General features: G+C 50.2%; 1 protein-coding gene across 2 annotated transcripts in view; it reads left to right on the top strand.

Moving 5' to 3' along the window:
- The first annotated feature begins 63 nt into the window (after positions 1–63).
- LOC107200237 (mitogen-activated protein kinase kinase kinase 3-like) overlaps positions 64–15,792 on the top strand; it is a 75,673-nt gene continuing 59,944 nt past the window's right edge. For both annotated transcript variants that reach the window (XM_015618440.2, XM_015618439.2), the window contains exon 1: positions 64–165. The gene's annotated coding sequence lies outside the window, so the exon portion shown is untranslated. The remainder of the gene's footprint in view (positions 166–15,792) is intronic.

The raw sequence follows: 15,792 nt of genomic DNA, 5'->3' as shown, positions 1-15,792 counted from the left end.
ATCCCCGTCCCATTGGCCGCGGCGGCTCCGCGCGTCACCGCTTCCTCCGCTTTTGTGCGCCGCCCCAGGCAGCCCCGAGCTGTGCCGAGCCGAGCCAGCCGCTGGGAGCCGAGGTGGTGACACCAGCCCCGGCTGGCCCCGCATGTCCCTCCGCGGGTGACCCCGGTGAGTCCGTCCTCAGCCCCCCCTTTCCGCGGGCGCTGGGTCCTTGCCTCCGTGAATAGTTTCGTTCTTTTGATTATTTTACTGTCTGCCGTGCTGACAGCGAGAGTTTTGCAGCCGGGTCTGGCTTCCGTGGCTTTTTCTTCCTTCCTTTCTAGTCTTGCAAGCGGCAGCTTGTCCCTGCGGCTGTGTTTGGGGAGCCGTGGCGGGGGAAGCGGGGGGTCCCCAGGTGGAGGGCGCGGGTTGCCGTGTCCGTGGGTACGGAGCGGATTGCAGGACTGACCTTCCCCGAGGCTCCCCGCACACCCCTGCCTTGTGCTGGTGCTCTCGGGTCGCTGCTTTCCCCGGCTTGTTGCCTGGGTGCCTGTCCCAGCGGCAGCTGCTGGGATTAGACTCCGATGCCCGTTTTTGGGATGCATTAGCGTTTGGAGCCAGCGGTTTCTGGATGTGGTCACTTGGGTCCCGGCTCCCTGGAAAGCATCGGGGGAGGTGCGGGGGTACTTGGCCATCCCTCAGTCTCCTGCAGAGCTCTCCCTGCACCGTCTGTCCGGAGCGGTGAGGATGGGATGAGCTCGGGGAGGAAGGCTCCGCGGCGGGCGCGGACCCGAAGCCCGTCCCCGCGTGGTGCGAGTGGCCGGCGGAGCTGAGAAAGCTGGATTTCCACCTGGACGGAGCGAGCTGCTGCCGTGGGGCTGTGCCACGAGTCGGGATGATGCTCGGGAAGGGTTTGTGCTGCCGGCACCAAACCTCTGCCCTCCGCGGCTGTGCGGGGAGGAGCGGAGCAGAGCTGGCAGCCGTGGACCAGCGGGGCAGGTCGTGCACGGTGCCCAGGTACAGCTCTTGCTGGCCCTGGCGCAGCTCGGAGAGAGGCTTCTCCCTCGGCTGCTGCTTTTATCCTCCTCTTCAATTCCTGTCTTGTAATCCAGTAGTTTTTGGGAACCGACCTGCTTCTGGTTCTGGGGAGGGTCTTGCTGGTGCATGAACCAAAAACAGGAGGCTCACTAGGGGTTTGGAGGCTTGGGATTTGTGCTGGGTTTAAGTGATCCCAGGGATTTCCAGGGATTTTTCGCTTCTTCAGTGAGAGTGAATGGTTGGGGGAAATTTCTTTCAGGATTTATTTCTAGTCTGGTATGTGCAGTTTGACGAAGCTCTGTGCAGGATTTGTGCATGGAATGCAGCTCTTGGAAGCAGCCTCAGGTGTGCATCAGATCAGTTGCATCTAGGGCTTTGCTCTACCCTGTGTCTCAATTCTCGTGTCACATGGTCCAATTTCCAGAACCCCTAATTTGACATTAATTATAAACAGGGATTCAAGGTTTCCCAGGGCTCTTGCAGATCAGAGCAGACCTCCACAGCTGGGCACAGCCTTTGCCCTGGGAAGGTTTTCAGCTTGTAAAAGCTCCTCTGTTGAGGCAGGACGTGAGGCTGGATGGGCTGCCAGCCTGGTGGGATGTGGATGTAAAGGACCTTTTATACTTTCCTCGTGTGAACGGGTTTTGGTGCCACAATTTTTTCCATGGGTCCTTAATCTCCATCAGAAACTCTCAGCTCTGCTCAACGTGTGCCGATGGGCAATGCATTTATATTTCTGGAGGCTGTCAGAGCCTGTGAGGGAAGTTGCTCACGCAGAGAGATGTGGTCTGGATTTTCACCCAGACGAAGCGACTCCGACGCGAAAAGCCAGCGACTGTGGCGGCCAGAGGAGCGGCTCCATCCCGTCCGGAACGTTCCTATTGCTCGATGATGCTTCGTGATTTCAGCCTGCAGCGTGGACTCGCTGCTCTGTGAATTTTCCCGTTGGGAAGACGCCGGTGAGGCTCCCCTGGCGTGTCTGGCTCCCTGGCAGAGCCTGGGATGGAGTGTGCTGCTGCAGCATGGAAAGGGATGTGCTTCCAGCCCCGCTCTCCCCAGATGGACGTGGGAATGAGTGCGAGGGCTGGCAGGATCTTCTGTTCTGGTGGATCTGCCTCTGCTGTCTGAGACCTGCTGGTTGAGGCTAGAGGGAAGTGAGTCAGGGTTTGCTGTTAGAAGGGATATCTTTTATTAGACTGCTCGGGGAAGGCAGGCTGGCTTTGGAGTGCACCAACCTGTCTACACGTAGAAGAAAGGAGGGAGCGATTCCTTGGAGTCTGCCTTGGCTCTCCAGAGTGAAGGAAAAACCTGAAAGAAAATGGGGGGGGAAAAAAAAAAGGACAGATTCAACTACAGTTCAACCTGTGCAGCTCATCTGGCCTAAAGAAGCACATTTCATCCCTCTGTGAATCTCTGGACTCCTCAGATCATGAGATGCAGCACAGGACAGGGACATGCATCCCACGTGCCAGCCCTTCACAGGAGGTGCCTGAGCCCTTTCCAGCCTGGCTCCCGCAGCGAGGAGCTGTGGGAGAAGGGGATGGTGCTCACTGATGCCTGACGGTAGCAGGAGGCTGCTGGGCTCAGTCTCTTCCACTCTCCTCTTTGCACAGAGCACAGGCCAGGCACAGTGTGCACAGAAATGTGCAGAATGTCAGCTGTGCTCAGGGGAGATGGAAAATGCAGTGTGGAGCCATAAGATGTGGAATATGGATTTAAGCTTTTTTATTTTTTATTACTTCCCCAGACAGGGGGGGAAAAGCTCGAGATGGCCAACTGATACTGAACCTGGCATGTTCACCCTCAGTCCCCAGCCTTTATTTATTTAGCTATTTAAGTTCCACAAGGGAAAATGGGTGACCAGGTGTTTTTGGTGAGTCCCTCCAAGGAGCAGGTGCTCCTCACCCACGGGCCAGGGCAGTTCAGCACTTCTTTCTATCACCTTTTCTGCCTTTGCTGAGTACAGTGTGGGATGCAGAAGTGGTGAATGTCATCTCAGTTGTGCCTGAACCACGCTGTCTCTGCAGGCTGGCCCCATATCCTGCGTGGCATGAGCCTTCATCTGATAGGGTCAGTGCTGTGGTGAGCATCAGACAGGCAAGATGAAGGGTTTTTTGTCTGTGAAGGTGTGGGTGAGCATGCAGGAGCATGGGTATGTGAGCATTTTTGTTTGCTTTCTGTCTGTCCCTGCAGTTCTGATGTGGTCCAGCCAAGTAATCTTCCCGTTAGTGGCTAAAACGCTGCTGGTGCCCAAATCAGAAGGGTGGTCAGGCATTGGATCAGGCTGCCCAGGGAAGTGGTGGAACCACCATCCCTGGAAGTGTTCAAGTACAGGGCAGGTGTGGCACTTGGGGACAGGGTTTAGTGGTGGACTTGGCAGTGCTGAGTTAATGATTGGACTTAATGATGTCAGAGGTCTTTTCCAACCTTAATGATTCTATGATCCAATCAGCCTGTCTCAATTCATCTTTAATGACACAAGAAATTAAAAGCTAAGATTGCCTTTAAAGATCAATGCCTTGCTCCTCAAAGGCCCTGGGGAGCTGTTCCCTGCAGCAGGCCTGTTGCATGGGCATGAGGAGGAGCACAGAACACTGTAGAGGGGCTGCAGCCTGGGGGTACCTGGCTCCCTGCTGTGTTTTGGCACTGGGGATGTTGCACCAGGAGGATCCCCTGGAGTCACAGGGCTTGGGGCCAGGCAGAGACCAGGATGGTGGAAAAAGCAGCATCATCCTGGCCCATGATGGGGACCCCTGCAGCTCTACATCCCTGTCTCTGTGATCATGGATGGGGACGCACCACTGCAGGTCATTGCTGTGTCTGGTCCCAGGTGCCAGCTTCTGGTTCCAGGGCACTTGGAATATCTGTGAAAAGAACCCAGAGGGTTTGACTGTGGCTTTCTGAGGCTTTTAGAGGTCAAAGGTGAAATATATACCTGTGCCCTTGAAAACAGGCATTTCAACTCCCAAATGCATTCCCCAAGCACATTTTTTTCTATGCTGGAAGATCCTAATATAAATGTTAGTGGAGACAGAGTGGCTCAGAATTTAATGCAAATCTGTAGTTGGTTCTGCTCTCCTGAGTTAAACCCCAGGCTGGCCACCATTTTATGCAGAACTAATTGTCACTTCTGCAAGAACTCCTTTGATTTTATTCTCTCCATTCTGGGAAATGGTGCAGCCCAGGGAGAACGAGCTGTAACAGCAGTGAACCAGGGTGAAGCTGAGCCAGCCTTTGGCTCAGAAGCTGCCTGGGACAAAGTCCGGCTGGCAGAGCGTGCCGTGCCCAGCGGCTCCAGCCAGATCCTGGAAGGAGCTGGCCAAGCTCCTGCGTGGGCTGCTGTGTAAACAACATGTGTTCAGGCCAGGTCCTGGGGGGTGGGAGCATGGGTCAAGTGTTCAGGTAGCGATTAAACACCAAATTGCTTGAAAAAAATAGCCCTGGGTGGGTGGATTAGAGGTGCTCTGCAATACTGCTGTGGCAGGGACTTGTGTGCTGAAGTGACAGAAAGTCATCTGAGTGATAGCAGGGTGATTTAGATGGAGAAAAAGACTTTGCACAGTTGCTTTGGAAAAACAGGTTGTGAGATAAGTCTTTGTGGTGGAGGTAGGAACGCCTTAAATCCATCAGTGCTGAAGGGTGCATGTGGGCCCTGCAGTGCTTTGCGTGCTCCTGTCTTGGCGTGGTTATGTTTGTCTTGTCCACGTGCAAGTGTGTCATGCACAGTGGCTTTCAGGTGCTCCCAAATCCCCAAGGGAATATTGAAAACTTTGCAAGTGACTGTCCTGAGCACAGATACTGTGTGTGAGAGTGAACTCTGTGTTGGACCAGTGCAGAGGGTCAGAGGAAGATGCTGCTGCTTTGGCACATCTGATGAGGTCTGTCCCTGTTGAGTTGTCCTTGTCCTGCAGTCCTGGAGTGGATGATCACTGTCGATCCCTTTCAGTTGAACTAGTCCATTCTGTGGATGTGCATGGAAGTCTGTTGTGATGAGGAGGGTGGATTACTTGGATTGCTTAGTACTTTTGTGCTGCAACCTCTTGTTTTTGGGGTTTTTGTACTAAGCAGAAGTCAAATCATCACAGTCTAGTTGTGAACTGCAGATAGTGCAGCGCCATCCATGGTAAATAAGAGCCCAGAAGAGTTTAGCAGATCCTTAATTTCTTCACAGTGGGCTGTCTGCACTTTTTACTCTGCAAGCTGGCAGCAGGGATGCTCTATCCCAAGCCATGAGGATCCTGCAGGAGGGTTGTGGATACAGGGTGAGGGGCACATCTGGCTCTTAATAACAGCGATATCTTTCCCAGATACAAATTTAAGGGTTGGGGAATTCCCTTGCTCGGGGCAGTGATTTGTTAAGGAAGGGTTATTTGGGTTAAATGGCTTGGGGAGAAGGTGTGAGGCTGAGGTCTGTTATCACAGGTGGTGAAGGTGAACAGCAGAACAGGTGAGAGTGTGTGCAGAGAAACTCTCTCCTAAATACCCTCTTCCTTTCAGCCTCTCTTTTCTTCCTCTCTGTCACTAGCTGGGGAGTGCCCTGGGGGGAACTGTCCCTCTTCAGCAGGGTCAGTGCAGAGGGCTGCTGATAACACTGCTATCTGTAGCTGGGGGATGCAGATGGGGGCTGCTGGTGGTGTTACCTACAGAGGGGTGATAACCCTCAAGTCACTGTGCTGTGGGAATATGTGGTTGGAGGGAGGGAGGGAGGTGTGTGGGCTGGGTCTGTGGGGCAAAGAGGTTTGGGAGTATGTGAGTGATGGATAACCAGTACCTCGAGATCAGAGATTTGGGCTTCCTTTTGTTGAGACTGATCTGTGCATGGGTGCAGTGTGGGGCTGTGGATCAAGGCTTGTTTAATGAAGCATCCTTCAATGAAGATACCAGGCTGGGACAAGCTCCTGCAGAGCTTTCTTAGCTGATGGAAAGTGTTCATACTGCAGCCTCAATGCCTTCTGTTTGCCTTTCAGCACAAAACTACAGCTCTGGTCCCTCTCCTGGAATCCTGCTGATTTCCTCTTGGAGAGTGGCTTTTGGGAAACCTCAGCACCTAGTGGTTAATAAACCACTGGCTTGCTGCTCCTTGGTCTTAGTCCCTCAGTGCTGGAGCTAGCAGAATAGCAAGAGTCATTAGAGAAATATGCAAAATATTCCAGTTATTTCTCTTTGTATGGTGCTGGTAGCAAGTAAAAGAGATAAACAGACTTTGTGGAGCTGTGCTTAGCTTATTGCATCATTGGCTCTACTGAAAGGGTCAAGGTCCAGCTCTGGATGTTGTTGCAGGATGCATTTGAGCTGCTCCTGAGCTGTGCTGTGCCAGAGGGAAAATGTTTGGTATCATTTTAGTGCCCTCTCCATGTGTTCCTTGTGAATGTTGGCCGTGGCTGAAGAGCTTTGGTAGAGTTCAGGATGGGACAAGTCCTGTCAGGTTAATTTCTTGGCTTTGCACTGGAAAACTCCACACTTGGCTCCTGTTAAACCCCAGGAGCTGCTCCTCCTCTGGCAGTGGCAGCTGAGGGAAGCCCTGCTGACATCTGCTGCAGCCTGCTGGGTGTTGGGGCTGGGAGGGGACCATCAGGGCTCCCTGGATGTGGAACCACACAGCACAGAGTGCTGCTCTGTCCCACTCCTGTCCTCAGTTTTCTGCTAGGATGGCTCCTGGTGGCTTTGCTGGTTGGATCTGCTTCACTGGTGGCCTAGGCTGAGTTCTGCTTGCTCCTCTTGTGACATGCCTGAGATGAAGGATTTGAGGAACCATGCCTGTTCTTGCCTATTTTTGTTTGGATTTGGGGTGCTTACTGAGACTGAGAAGCTGAAATGTTAAAGACATGCACAACACACCTGGCTGATGACACAAGAAAAAGAGAAAATGTTTATTTAATCATTCTAATACTTCAGCAACTTCACCTTCAGGACTACAGATGTGAATAAAATCTGTTGTGAGCCTGGTCTGCTGTAAGAGCTGAGGACGTGTTTTCACAATTGGCTTTTGGACTCAGCACAAAAGGTGCTGAAGATTGTGTTTTCATCTCTGGATGGGAATGAGCTAGTTCTAGTCTTAGTCTGTGTCCAGGAAATCCTGTTCTGGAGAGCTTCCCTTCCAGGAGCCCAGTGGGGCTGTCCCAGGGAGGTGGTGTGGCACACTGAGCTTGGATGAGATGGAGCAAGGCTTCCTGTACCTGGTTCATCATCACTTGGGAAGCTGACTTGCCTTTTACACCAGGTGTTGCCAGAGAGGTGCAGTTTGGTGTCCCAAAGCATCAAGGAGCTTCCCAGGCAGCAGTGGCTGTGTGCTTGCAGTGGGAGTCACCAGGAGATGATGAAAGTGGGAAATGTTTGTGGAAGGACATGGGATGTGTTGAACAGGATCTCCCCTTGCTGCATGGGGATCCTAACACTTCCCTGACCTGTCTTGGGCTGGATTTCCAAAACCTTGGACCAGCTATAGTTGAAAGGCTCTGGGCTGCAGATGTCACCACCTTTGTGGCCATGTTCAGGAGTGTCACCAGGGGCTTGGAGTGGTGCCCCTGCAGGAGTGTCCCCAACCCAAAGAGGATTCTTGCTAATCCCCTCTCCACTTGCTGCCTGTAGCAGGCATCTCTGCCTGCTCCAAGTGTGGAGCACTGATAACACCCCTGGATCAGGACCTGGGGGATCCTGCCTGCGGAAGGCTGTGCTAAATGCTTTCATGGGACACAACTTGTGGCATCTCCTGTAAAACCTCCTGCAAGGTACCTTCCTGCAAAGCTCTATTTTAGGGCTGTCTCTGACGTAATCTGTCAAGACACAGGCTGCTCTTTGACTTAGTGCTGAAAGTCTGGTTGGGGATGGATGACCAGTTGCTTACCTAGCATTACCAAAGCAACGAGTTGTTGCTTTCCATGACTCATGAAAATGCACTGTAGGCTCTCTTAAGAATGGCTGAGATCATTTTTTGGCTGGCTTTGGGCATCTGGTTTCCTTAGCAAATAGCAGTGGGGGTGGAGGGAGGGGGATTTCCAAACTCGTTTCTTTGTCTGTGTGATCTGGTTTTTAGAGCTCGGCTCAGAAAGTACTTATTTCGTTTTAAAAAGGGGATGGGAAGAAAAGGGACCTGTAACTTCCATGTCTGTTTAGTTTTTGTAGCATGTTTCATTTAGTTGTGGTTTGGTGTGAAAAGGGGAAAGGTGCTAATAATACTACAGACCCGTGTGTTGTGTTTCTCCTCTTAAATAAGCAAGGATAGAAATGTTATGAGTGGTATTTTTCTTTTAGATCAAATCTTTCTGGGGAAGAAGAAGGAGGTACAGAGGAAATTCTGCAAACAAAAAAAATTTAATTTTTATTTTTTTTACCATCTTTGCTCAAATAGGGAACTTTGATGATGCAGCAGAGTCTTAGCATGAGGTGTTTTAGTGTTTAGTTAATCTGATTATTATTTAAAAATACTTATTCAATAAATATTATAATATTATAAATATTATAATTAATAAAATATTTATTATGTTATTCACTTTCTGTTTTTTTCCTATGCAGTCCAAAGGCAGCAGCACAGACATCCTTGAGAACCAAGTGCAGCAAGATAAGCATTCACCAAAGGGACTCAGAGCCCTGTGACAGCTGCAGGGGGCAGGAGGTCCCCAGGTGTTCTGACACCTCTGCAGCCAGGTTGCAGCAGCCTCTGTGGTATCCTTCCCAAGGCCAGACACCATTTACAGGCACCTGAGAGCAGACAGAGGGGAAATCCTGGGCAGGCAGACGGTGATGGTTTGGATAAAGAGATTTGTGGTGCGGTGGGTTTGGTGTGCCCATCGTCAGCATGGCTGGGAGGAGCGAGGCTTTGGTGTGTTCCACACTGTGCAGGAATTTGATAGCCGTGAAGCAGCCTCTGATGCTGGGCAGGGTCTGTGCTGGTGCTTGGCTGGGTTAATTCTGCAGCCAGGGCAGGCAGAAGCGTGTCCTGGTGTGCTGAGGATGGGCTGCAGAGGAGCAGGTCTGTGCTGGGAACAGCAGGAACACAGCAGCTCCATGGCCCGGCCCTCGGCCAGGGCTGAGCGGGAACAATGCGGCTGAACAGGTTTGTGCTCACTCCCTTGGCATCTCGGAGATGAGATAATGCAGAAAGCAGAGGCTTTGCCAGCGAGGTTTCCTTTCTCTGCCCCGTGCGTGCCCGGCGAGCAGGAGAAGCTGTCCTGCTGCTGTCTCTATGAAAAGCTGACGAAAAGCAAAGCCTTGGAGCTCGAGGAATGGCACGGCTGAGCTCCAAGGCTTTGAGGGTGATGGATGCCACCCTCAGGGCTTGGCTGGGCTGCTGCCTGCATGAGCACCCTGTGCCGGGAGCTGCTGTGAGCATCACAGCTGCTCAGGCCCTTCGTGTTCTCCTCCACCTCCGAATTTCTCTGCATCTTTGCTAGTTAGTTTGGACAGAACGTGTAAAGACCACTGGTTTAACCAGAGGTGTAGTCTTTACCCTTTTTTTTCCAAGCATATAATGTATTCAATGCATGGCCTAGCATGCCACGGATCTGAGTCTTCTGGGTCTTAATTGTTTTGTTCCATGCAAAAATAGGAAATAAATGTGACCTGAGGTCTTCAGCTCTTTGTGGTGCTTGTGAGTATTTGAACATGTGGCCAAAGTTTATTTTTCTGAAGTGGTGGGCAGCTGCAGCCCAGGTGTCAGGAATGCCATGGTGACACTGCCCCAGGCTCAGGAACAGCACAGGATAAGCTCTGTGAGATCCAACACAGCCTTTTTCAGAAGGTCAAGTCCTTATTTATAGATGAATTTTTGCCATAAGATAAATTTCTGCTGGGCAGGATCCATCAGTAGCTGTGAATCTGGTGGTTTTGGTGAGCAGGGAAATCCAGCTGATGAGCTGGCATAGCTGAATTCCACGGCTTTACCCTGCTCGATGCTGGACAAAATAAGTGGAAACAAAATCTGGAAAGGCGCTCTGCTATATTATTATTTCATTTTTTTAAAAACTTCTGTGCCTTGATATTGTCCCCCAGTGCATAATGTTCTTTTGACTAGGAAAGCCAGTACCAGGGTACCCCAAAGGGGCTGTGTAGTTTCTAGGCAGGTGTTGCTATGAAAGCTGCATTTTTCCATCTGTAACTTACAGATAGAGATGTTGAAGGAACCCACCTCTTCCCAAAATTAAGTCATTCCCTGTCTAGTCTAAGGTTTCCAGTGTATGCTCTTGGTTAAAGGGAATCCTGGATCACATTCTTTCCTCAAAAAAAAAATAAAAAATACAGCTTTATTTCTTTTAAAGTAGATGTTTCTATTCCTTCTTGTTTGACCAAGTCAGACATGACTTACACGTCTTCAACTTTTGACATCTGCAAATACTTCTTTTTAACAAAAAAAAAAGAAAAGAAAGGGGAAGTGTGGATTCTGATGTAATCATGTGACTCCGGGAACAAGGTTCTTATGAAAAACACAGAATCCTGTGAGAATCTGAAATGCTCAGGACTATCCCATTGCCAGCAGAAACCTTTCCAGAGATGCTGCCCCCATCCCTTGGTGTCCATCTCATTGCAAGAGATATTTAGACTATGTGGCTTTTGTTGATTTGTTTGTTTGTTTGTTTGTTTTTGTTGATTTTTTTAAGGTGTGGGGTCTTTTTATGATTTATATGGTGAAATATTTTTCTCCTTGCATGGTCAAATTTGCAGATCTGTGGTCTTGAGGCTCTCAGGTGCTCTCTGGGTTGTGTGAGGATGGTCCCTTGTGGAAGTCTTGCACTCTTTAGGCATTTTAAAACCAAAAGAGAGCCTGTTGTGGCATGAGTCAATGCCAATGGAAATTGCCATGTAGACCTAAACACCTAAGCTGCATTGGAGCCTCTTCTCCCCAGACTCTTTGGTTCCTTGCTTTTCCCTTTCTTGTGTGGTTGTGGTTTTTTGAGCTTTTTTCTGACAGTCTGTCACACGAGGCTTGACCTGGGTGTTTGCTGGCTGCCAACCTGCCTTCTGCAAAAGTAAATGAAATGCCTTTCCATCTTGGACAGGAGCAGGCTTGAGAGCTCAGAGGAGCACTCTGATGGTACTCAGGACAAAAATGAGGTTCCTGTGCTGCTCGTGGCTGTGGGACAGGAATTAGGGACTTGCTTGGGTGCCTCAGAGCTCACTGGAGCTGAAAACCAGGCTAATGCAAGTCCTCTGATGCTTAACTTTCCTTGGGTAAGCCCTGTTAGCTGTCTCTGGAGGCATTCAAAACCTGCCTGGACGTGATCCTGTGCAACCTGCTCTAGGTGAGCCTCCTTCAGTGTTGGACTGGGAGATCTCCAGAGCTCCATTCCCACCACAGCCGTTCTGTGATCCTGTGAACATCTGGAAAACAAAACATCTCAGTGGGCAGCTCTCCCACCACGAGCAGGCGAGCAAAGCCAGCGTGTTTCTCTACAATGTGGGAGACATTTACCCTGTGACTAAGCAGAAAAGTTAAGAGATGGAAAAGGTCCCGTTAGATCATCTCGTCCACCTCCCTGCTGGCGAGCAGCTTTTCTCCCTGGGGTGTATTTATGAATAGGCTGCTGGGCAGACAGGAGTGGTTTGCTCAGGGCACTGTGGAGGAGCAGCAGGCAGCCTGTGCAGGTGAGGGACTCTGCACACACGTGACTCAACCTGCACATGCACAAATTGCTTGCAACAATAGGATTTTGTAGTAAAAGGGAAAAAAGCTCTCGACTTGACGTTCTTGGCGTGTTTGGAGCCTTCCCCTTAACTTTCAGGCATGAGCTTGTCTTTTTATAGCATTCTAGGAATAAGCTAATTTTACTTCATGGTGGAGTAGGTGGCTTGAAAACTAATAATAATAAGGGGGGGAAAAAAATAGAAGCCTTTTGGAAAGGAGAGGTCAGCCAGCTGGACCTCTGCACAGCTGGCCTGGGCTCTGCTGGCCATGATCTACGACAGCGGTGTGCAAAGGCTCCCAGAGGAGATGTCAGAGAGGTGCAGGTGGAAATGCTATTGCCATGACAAACAGAGCAGTGCTGGAGTGTCAGGCCAGAGCTTGGGGACCATCAGCATTGCTTGGTTTATTACTGCTTAGTAACCACAGCACAGTGTATGTATGGATTTTATTTTGCGTTCCCCAATTGCAGCTCGGAGCACTCGGGTTGAAATCGGTGAGTGTTGAGAGTAAAGGGACAAATTCTGTCCTTAACTAAATCAGGGAAGAGCTAGAGCATGTGCTCTCCTAGGGAATGTGAGCAGGACTTTCCTATCCAGACATGAACTGAACTGCCTTCTCCTACTGAGCCTGTGCTGGTTTTTGCACTTGGGATCACTGTGCTGGCTCCAGAGGTGCCTCCTGGTCAACACCAGTGTGAGATCAACATTTAGGGCTAAGGATGAGAACCATTCTTTGGTGCAGGTGAGCAGCCAACCTTCCTCTGCACCAGTGATGTCTTTTGCTGGTGGTGGCACTTGGTTGGGCCCCAGGGGCTGTTCTGCAGGGTCTGCTGATCCATTTCCCGACACCACGGCACATTTTGTGTGGTTTTTGGAAGCGTTATGGGACATCTCTTGGCCGAGCAATTGCTCTGTTGCATGGGGAGAAGCTCTCCCAGATCCATGAAGGATCTGTTTCATGGTACAGGCAGTGTCCCTGGCACCACTGGTCTTTCTCTTGGCTTGTCCTGTGGAAGTGACATTATCACAGATGACGTTTTCCGGGAAAACTTCCAGCACTTGTAAAGAGCTCTGACATGGGCTTCGCCTCCCTTCCCTGCACCAGACATCTTCTAGGGAGGAGGGAGCTGGGGCACAGAGCACACAGGGAGCAAATCTGCCTTATTATTATTTAATATAGAGAGAACTTGGCCTAAAGATGTAAAAAAGAATTGCAAGCTCTGTCTGGACACCACCTCTCCTCATCAATTAGCGGCATTAAACTCTCAGCAGGGAGGATTAATTAGAAAACTGAAATCTTTCTATCGTGACAGCCTTCTGGTTTCCATTGAAATGCAGCCGGAGGACTGGAAAGGCTTCTGTATTTTGTTTTGATATGTAGGCATATGTTTCTTTCCATCCTGGAAATTAATTCTGTCTGTCTGTAACGGAGCCGTGGGAATCAATATTGAACTGAACTGTATTTCTCCAGAGCTTTCTTCTAAAAGTAGTTGACTGCTTCCCCACTGTGTCTAATAAGTGACCTGATTTCGGAGCAGCTGAGCAGCTGGCCTGCCAGTTCTGAGGTGTTGTACAGCTGCCTTGATGGTGCAGAGTTGGTTCATGGTCTCTCAAGGGTGATGGCTTTCTCTTTTCTGAAAGTCTCCAGGTTGGACTTTCTCTGAGCTGGACAAAATGCCCACAGTGACTTTCCATTGCTCCACACCAGGCTGGACATTGTAGGAGAGGAAGTTACTCATCCCACTGCCTCCCCTGCAGTCTGCTCTTTGCCTTGGTGAGCTGTCATGCTCTCAGTCTGAAGTTCTGCAATGCCCTGAGCTGGGTTTAGAAGCAAGATGTGCCTTTTCCTCAGTGTCATCGTCTTTTCTTCCCTCCACCAGGCTTGGGGAATAGAGTGAGTGCAGCAAGAAGCTGCTGTGGGTGCAGGTCACTCTTGGGTGATGGCACAGCTTGGGCAATTCTTCTGGGGAAGAAGCTGCCTTGTGTGCACTGCAGCAAGCAACAGGCTGTGCTCAGGCTCTGCAGAGCCACAGCTTTGTGAAATTGGATGGGGAAGGGCTGGCAGGAGAGGCAAAGCAGACCTGGGAGACCCTGAGTGCTCTGAGCTTCGAGCAATGCGTGAGCTCTGCAGGCCTGTAAGGTTCTGTGAGCACGTGGCTGTGTGCTCACAGTCTGGTTCCTGCACTGTGCATGGCTCATTTTTCACCGTGAAGGCAAGTGCACTTGAGTTCATGTGATACTGCAAGTCCAGAGGAGGAGGAGAGCAAAGCTCTGTGCAAGCTGCCCCACTTGCTTGTTTCGTAACCCCATCACCACCCCAGTGACGGCAGGCACGAGCCAGCAGCTCATGGGACCGGCACAGTCCTGGGGCTGTGCAGAAACCTGGTCCTTCTGCCCAAAACCACAGCTGGCTTCTAATCTTTGCTTGCCACCAAGCACTCACTGAGCTCTGCTTTCTCCCACTGGAGAAATCTCAATCCAGAGTTTCATGGCAGAAGTGGCACGAGCAAGGAAAGGACCTGTCAAAATTTGTGGTGGCTGTTGAGGTCCTGGTCTCTCCATGAGCTGTGGAGGTTGTGCTTCTTGCCCACAGAGAAGGAGCAAATCAACCAGGCAGCTGCTGAGAGAGCAGAGAGTGGTCAATTAGTGCTGAGCCCTCGGCTTCACAGTCGATCAGAAAGTCTGGTTGGGATCAATAAAATCCAGCCAGGCTGCGGGGGCGAGGCTGTGGCTTGTTAGAGAGGAAGCTGTGCAGGGGGATGGCTGCGAGGGACTATCGATCGTGACAGGCTGAGGGTAAATGCTGGATTACAAAGGCTGGTGGGATGGCTCCTGGCATCTGCAGGTGTGTTATCCTCTGTGCTCTCAGGGGGGTGTTGCAAGGGAGAGAAAGTGGATCAGAGACGAGGTGGGGTGAGTCTGGAAGTTGGCACAGTGGCTTCAAAGCCCTGATCATGCCATGATGTCATGCCAAGAGCATGGGATGGATTTTGCTCCTTCCCAGTCCAGAGCTTGGTCACTTAGTGTTAAAATCCCTGCTAGAGCATGTTGGACCAGCTGTAAGGCTGGTTATGCATTTGATGCTCTGAGATGTTGGAGCTACACAGATGGGGTTGGTTTCTGCCTGCCATTATCCTCATGGAGAACTGGGGATCCCAGTCCCTGGTGCAGATTCCAGCTCTCAGGACAGGTTCTCCATGGCACAATGTTGGCTTTGCAGCTCTCTGGTGTAAAGCTTCATTCATGGAGACTCTTTGATACCAGAATTTCTCCCAGTTGCTTTTCCCAGGAAAGATTTTTTCTGAGATAAACACTTTTCTGATGGCTTATTTCACCTGAAGGTTTTACTATCTATTCCTCCTTTTTGGTTTCTGTTCCTTCTTCTTCCTGTTTTTCTCAGAAACGTGGAAGAAAGAAGCCTGAAGCTTCACTTTTCCAGATACATGGTTTTGCTTTACTTTCCCTCCCACAAAATCTTTGGTCATTTGAGGAGAAAGACAGAAATAAGGCAATGAAAACCTGCAGGAGGAAGAAATGACAACATTCTTCTGCATTAGTTTTTGTATTATATGTAGAAATACCTTCCCTTTGCTGTGTTCACTTAGAGGGGAATGTTCATTGGAGTCAGAGGGTTTCTGTAGGTGTAACTGGCATCAGGGTTTCCCTCTGATTCATAAATGCACAGAGAACTATCTGAGGACAGGATTTTGCCCTGTGAAAGGGAGAATGATGCAGGACAGTGCTCTCCCCTAGCTGCAGATCTTCATCCTCACAGGCAGGGCTTTGTGTGTGTAAATATTCCTGGCTCAGCTTCCTCTGGGGAGGTGAATGTTCAGGCTTGCAGGAGATGAGGATCCTTCAGACTTGGTCACTTCAGTGCAGGATTTGAAAACTTGGATTTAGGCACAGTGGGACTGAGTTGGGCTTTAGGGTGTAAACAGGGTGTCTGCAAATTTTTTCATCTCCACCAGTTGCTGGGGGAAGTGGTTCCTCTATAAATAATGTGAGTTAAGTAGAGACACAATTCTGTGCTGTGCAGACCCTGATAGAAATAAAAGCCCAAACAGGTGGAGAACAGAGTGCTCTCTGGACACTTGCTTTGCTTGGTCTGTCTCTTACATGTAAAATAGATTTACTCTGACCTGATGGGGCTGAGCTGTC

Source organism: Parus major, chromosome 2 (assembly GCF_001522545.3).
Source record: "Parus major isolate Abel chromosome 2, Parus_major1.1, whole genome shotgun sequence".
Taxonomy (NCBI): domain Eukaryota; kingdom Metazoa; phylum Chordata; class Aves; order Passeriformes; family Paridae; genus Parus; species Parus major.
Note: the sequence above shows the minus strand (reverse complement) of the source record. Positions and strands in the feature narration are given on the sequence as shown.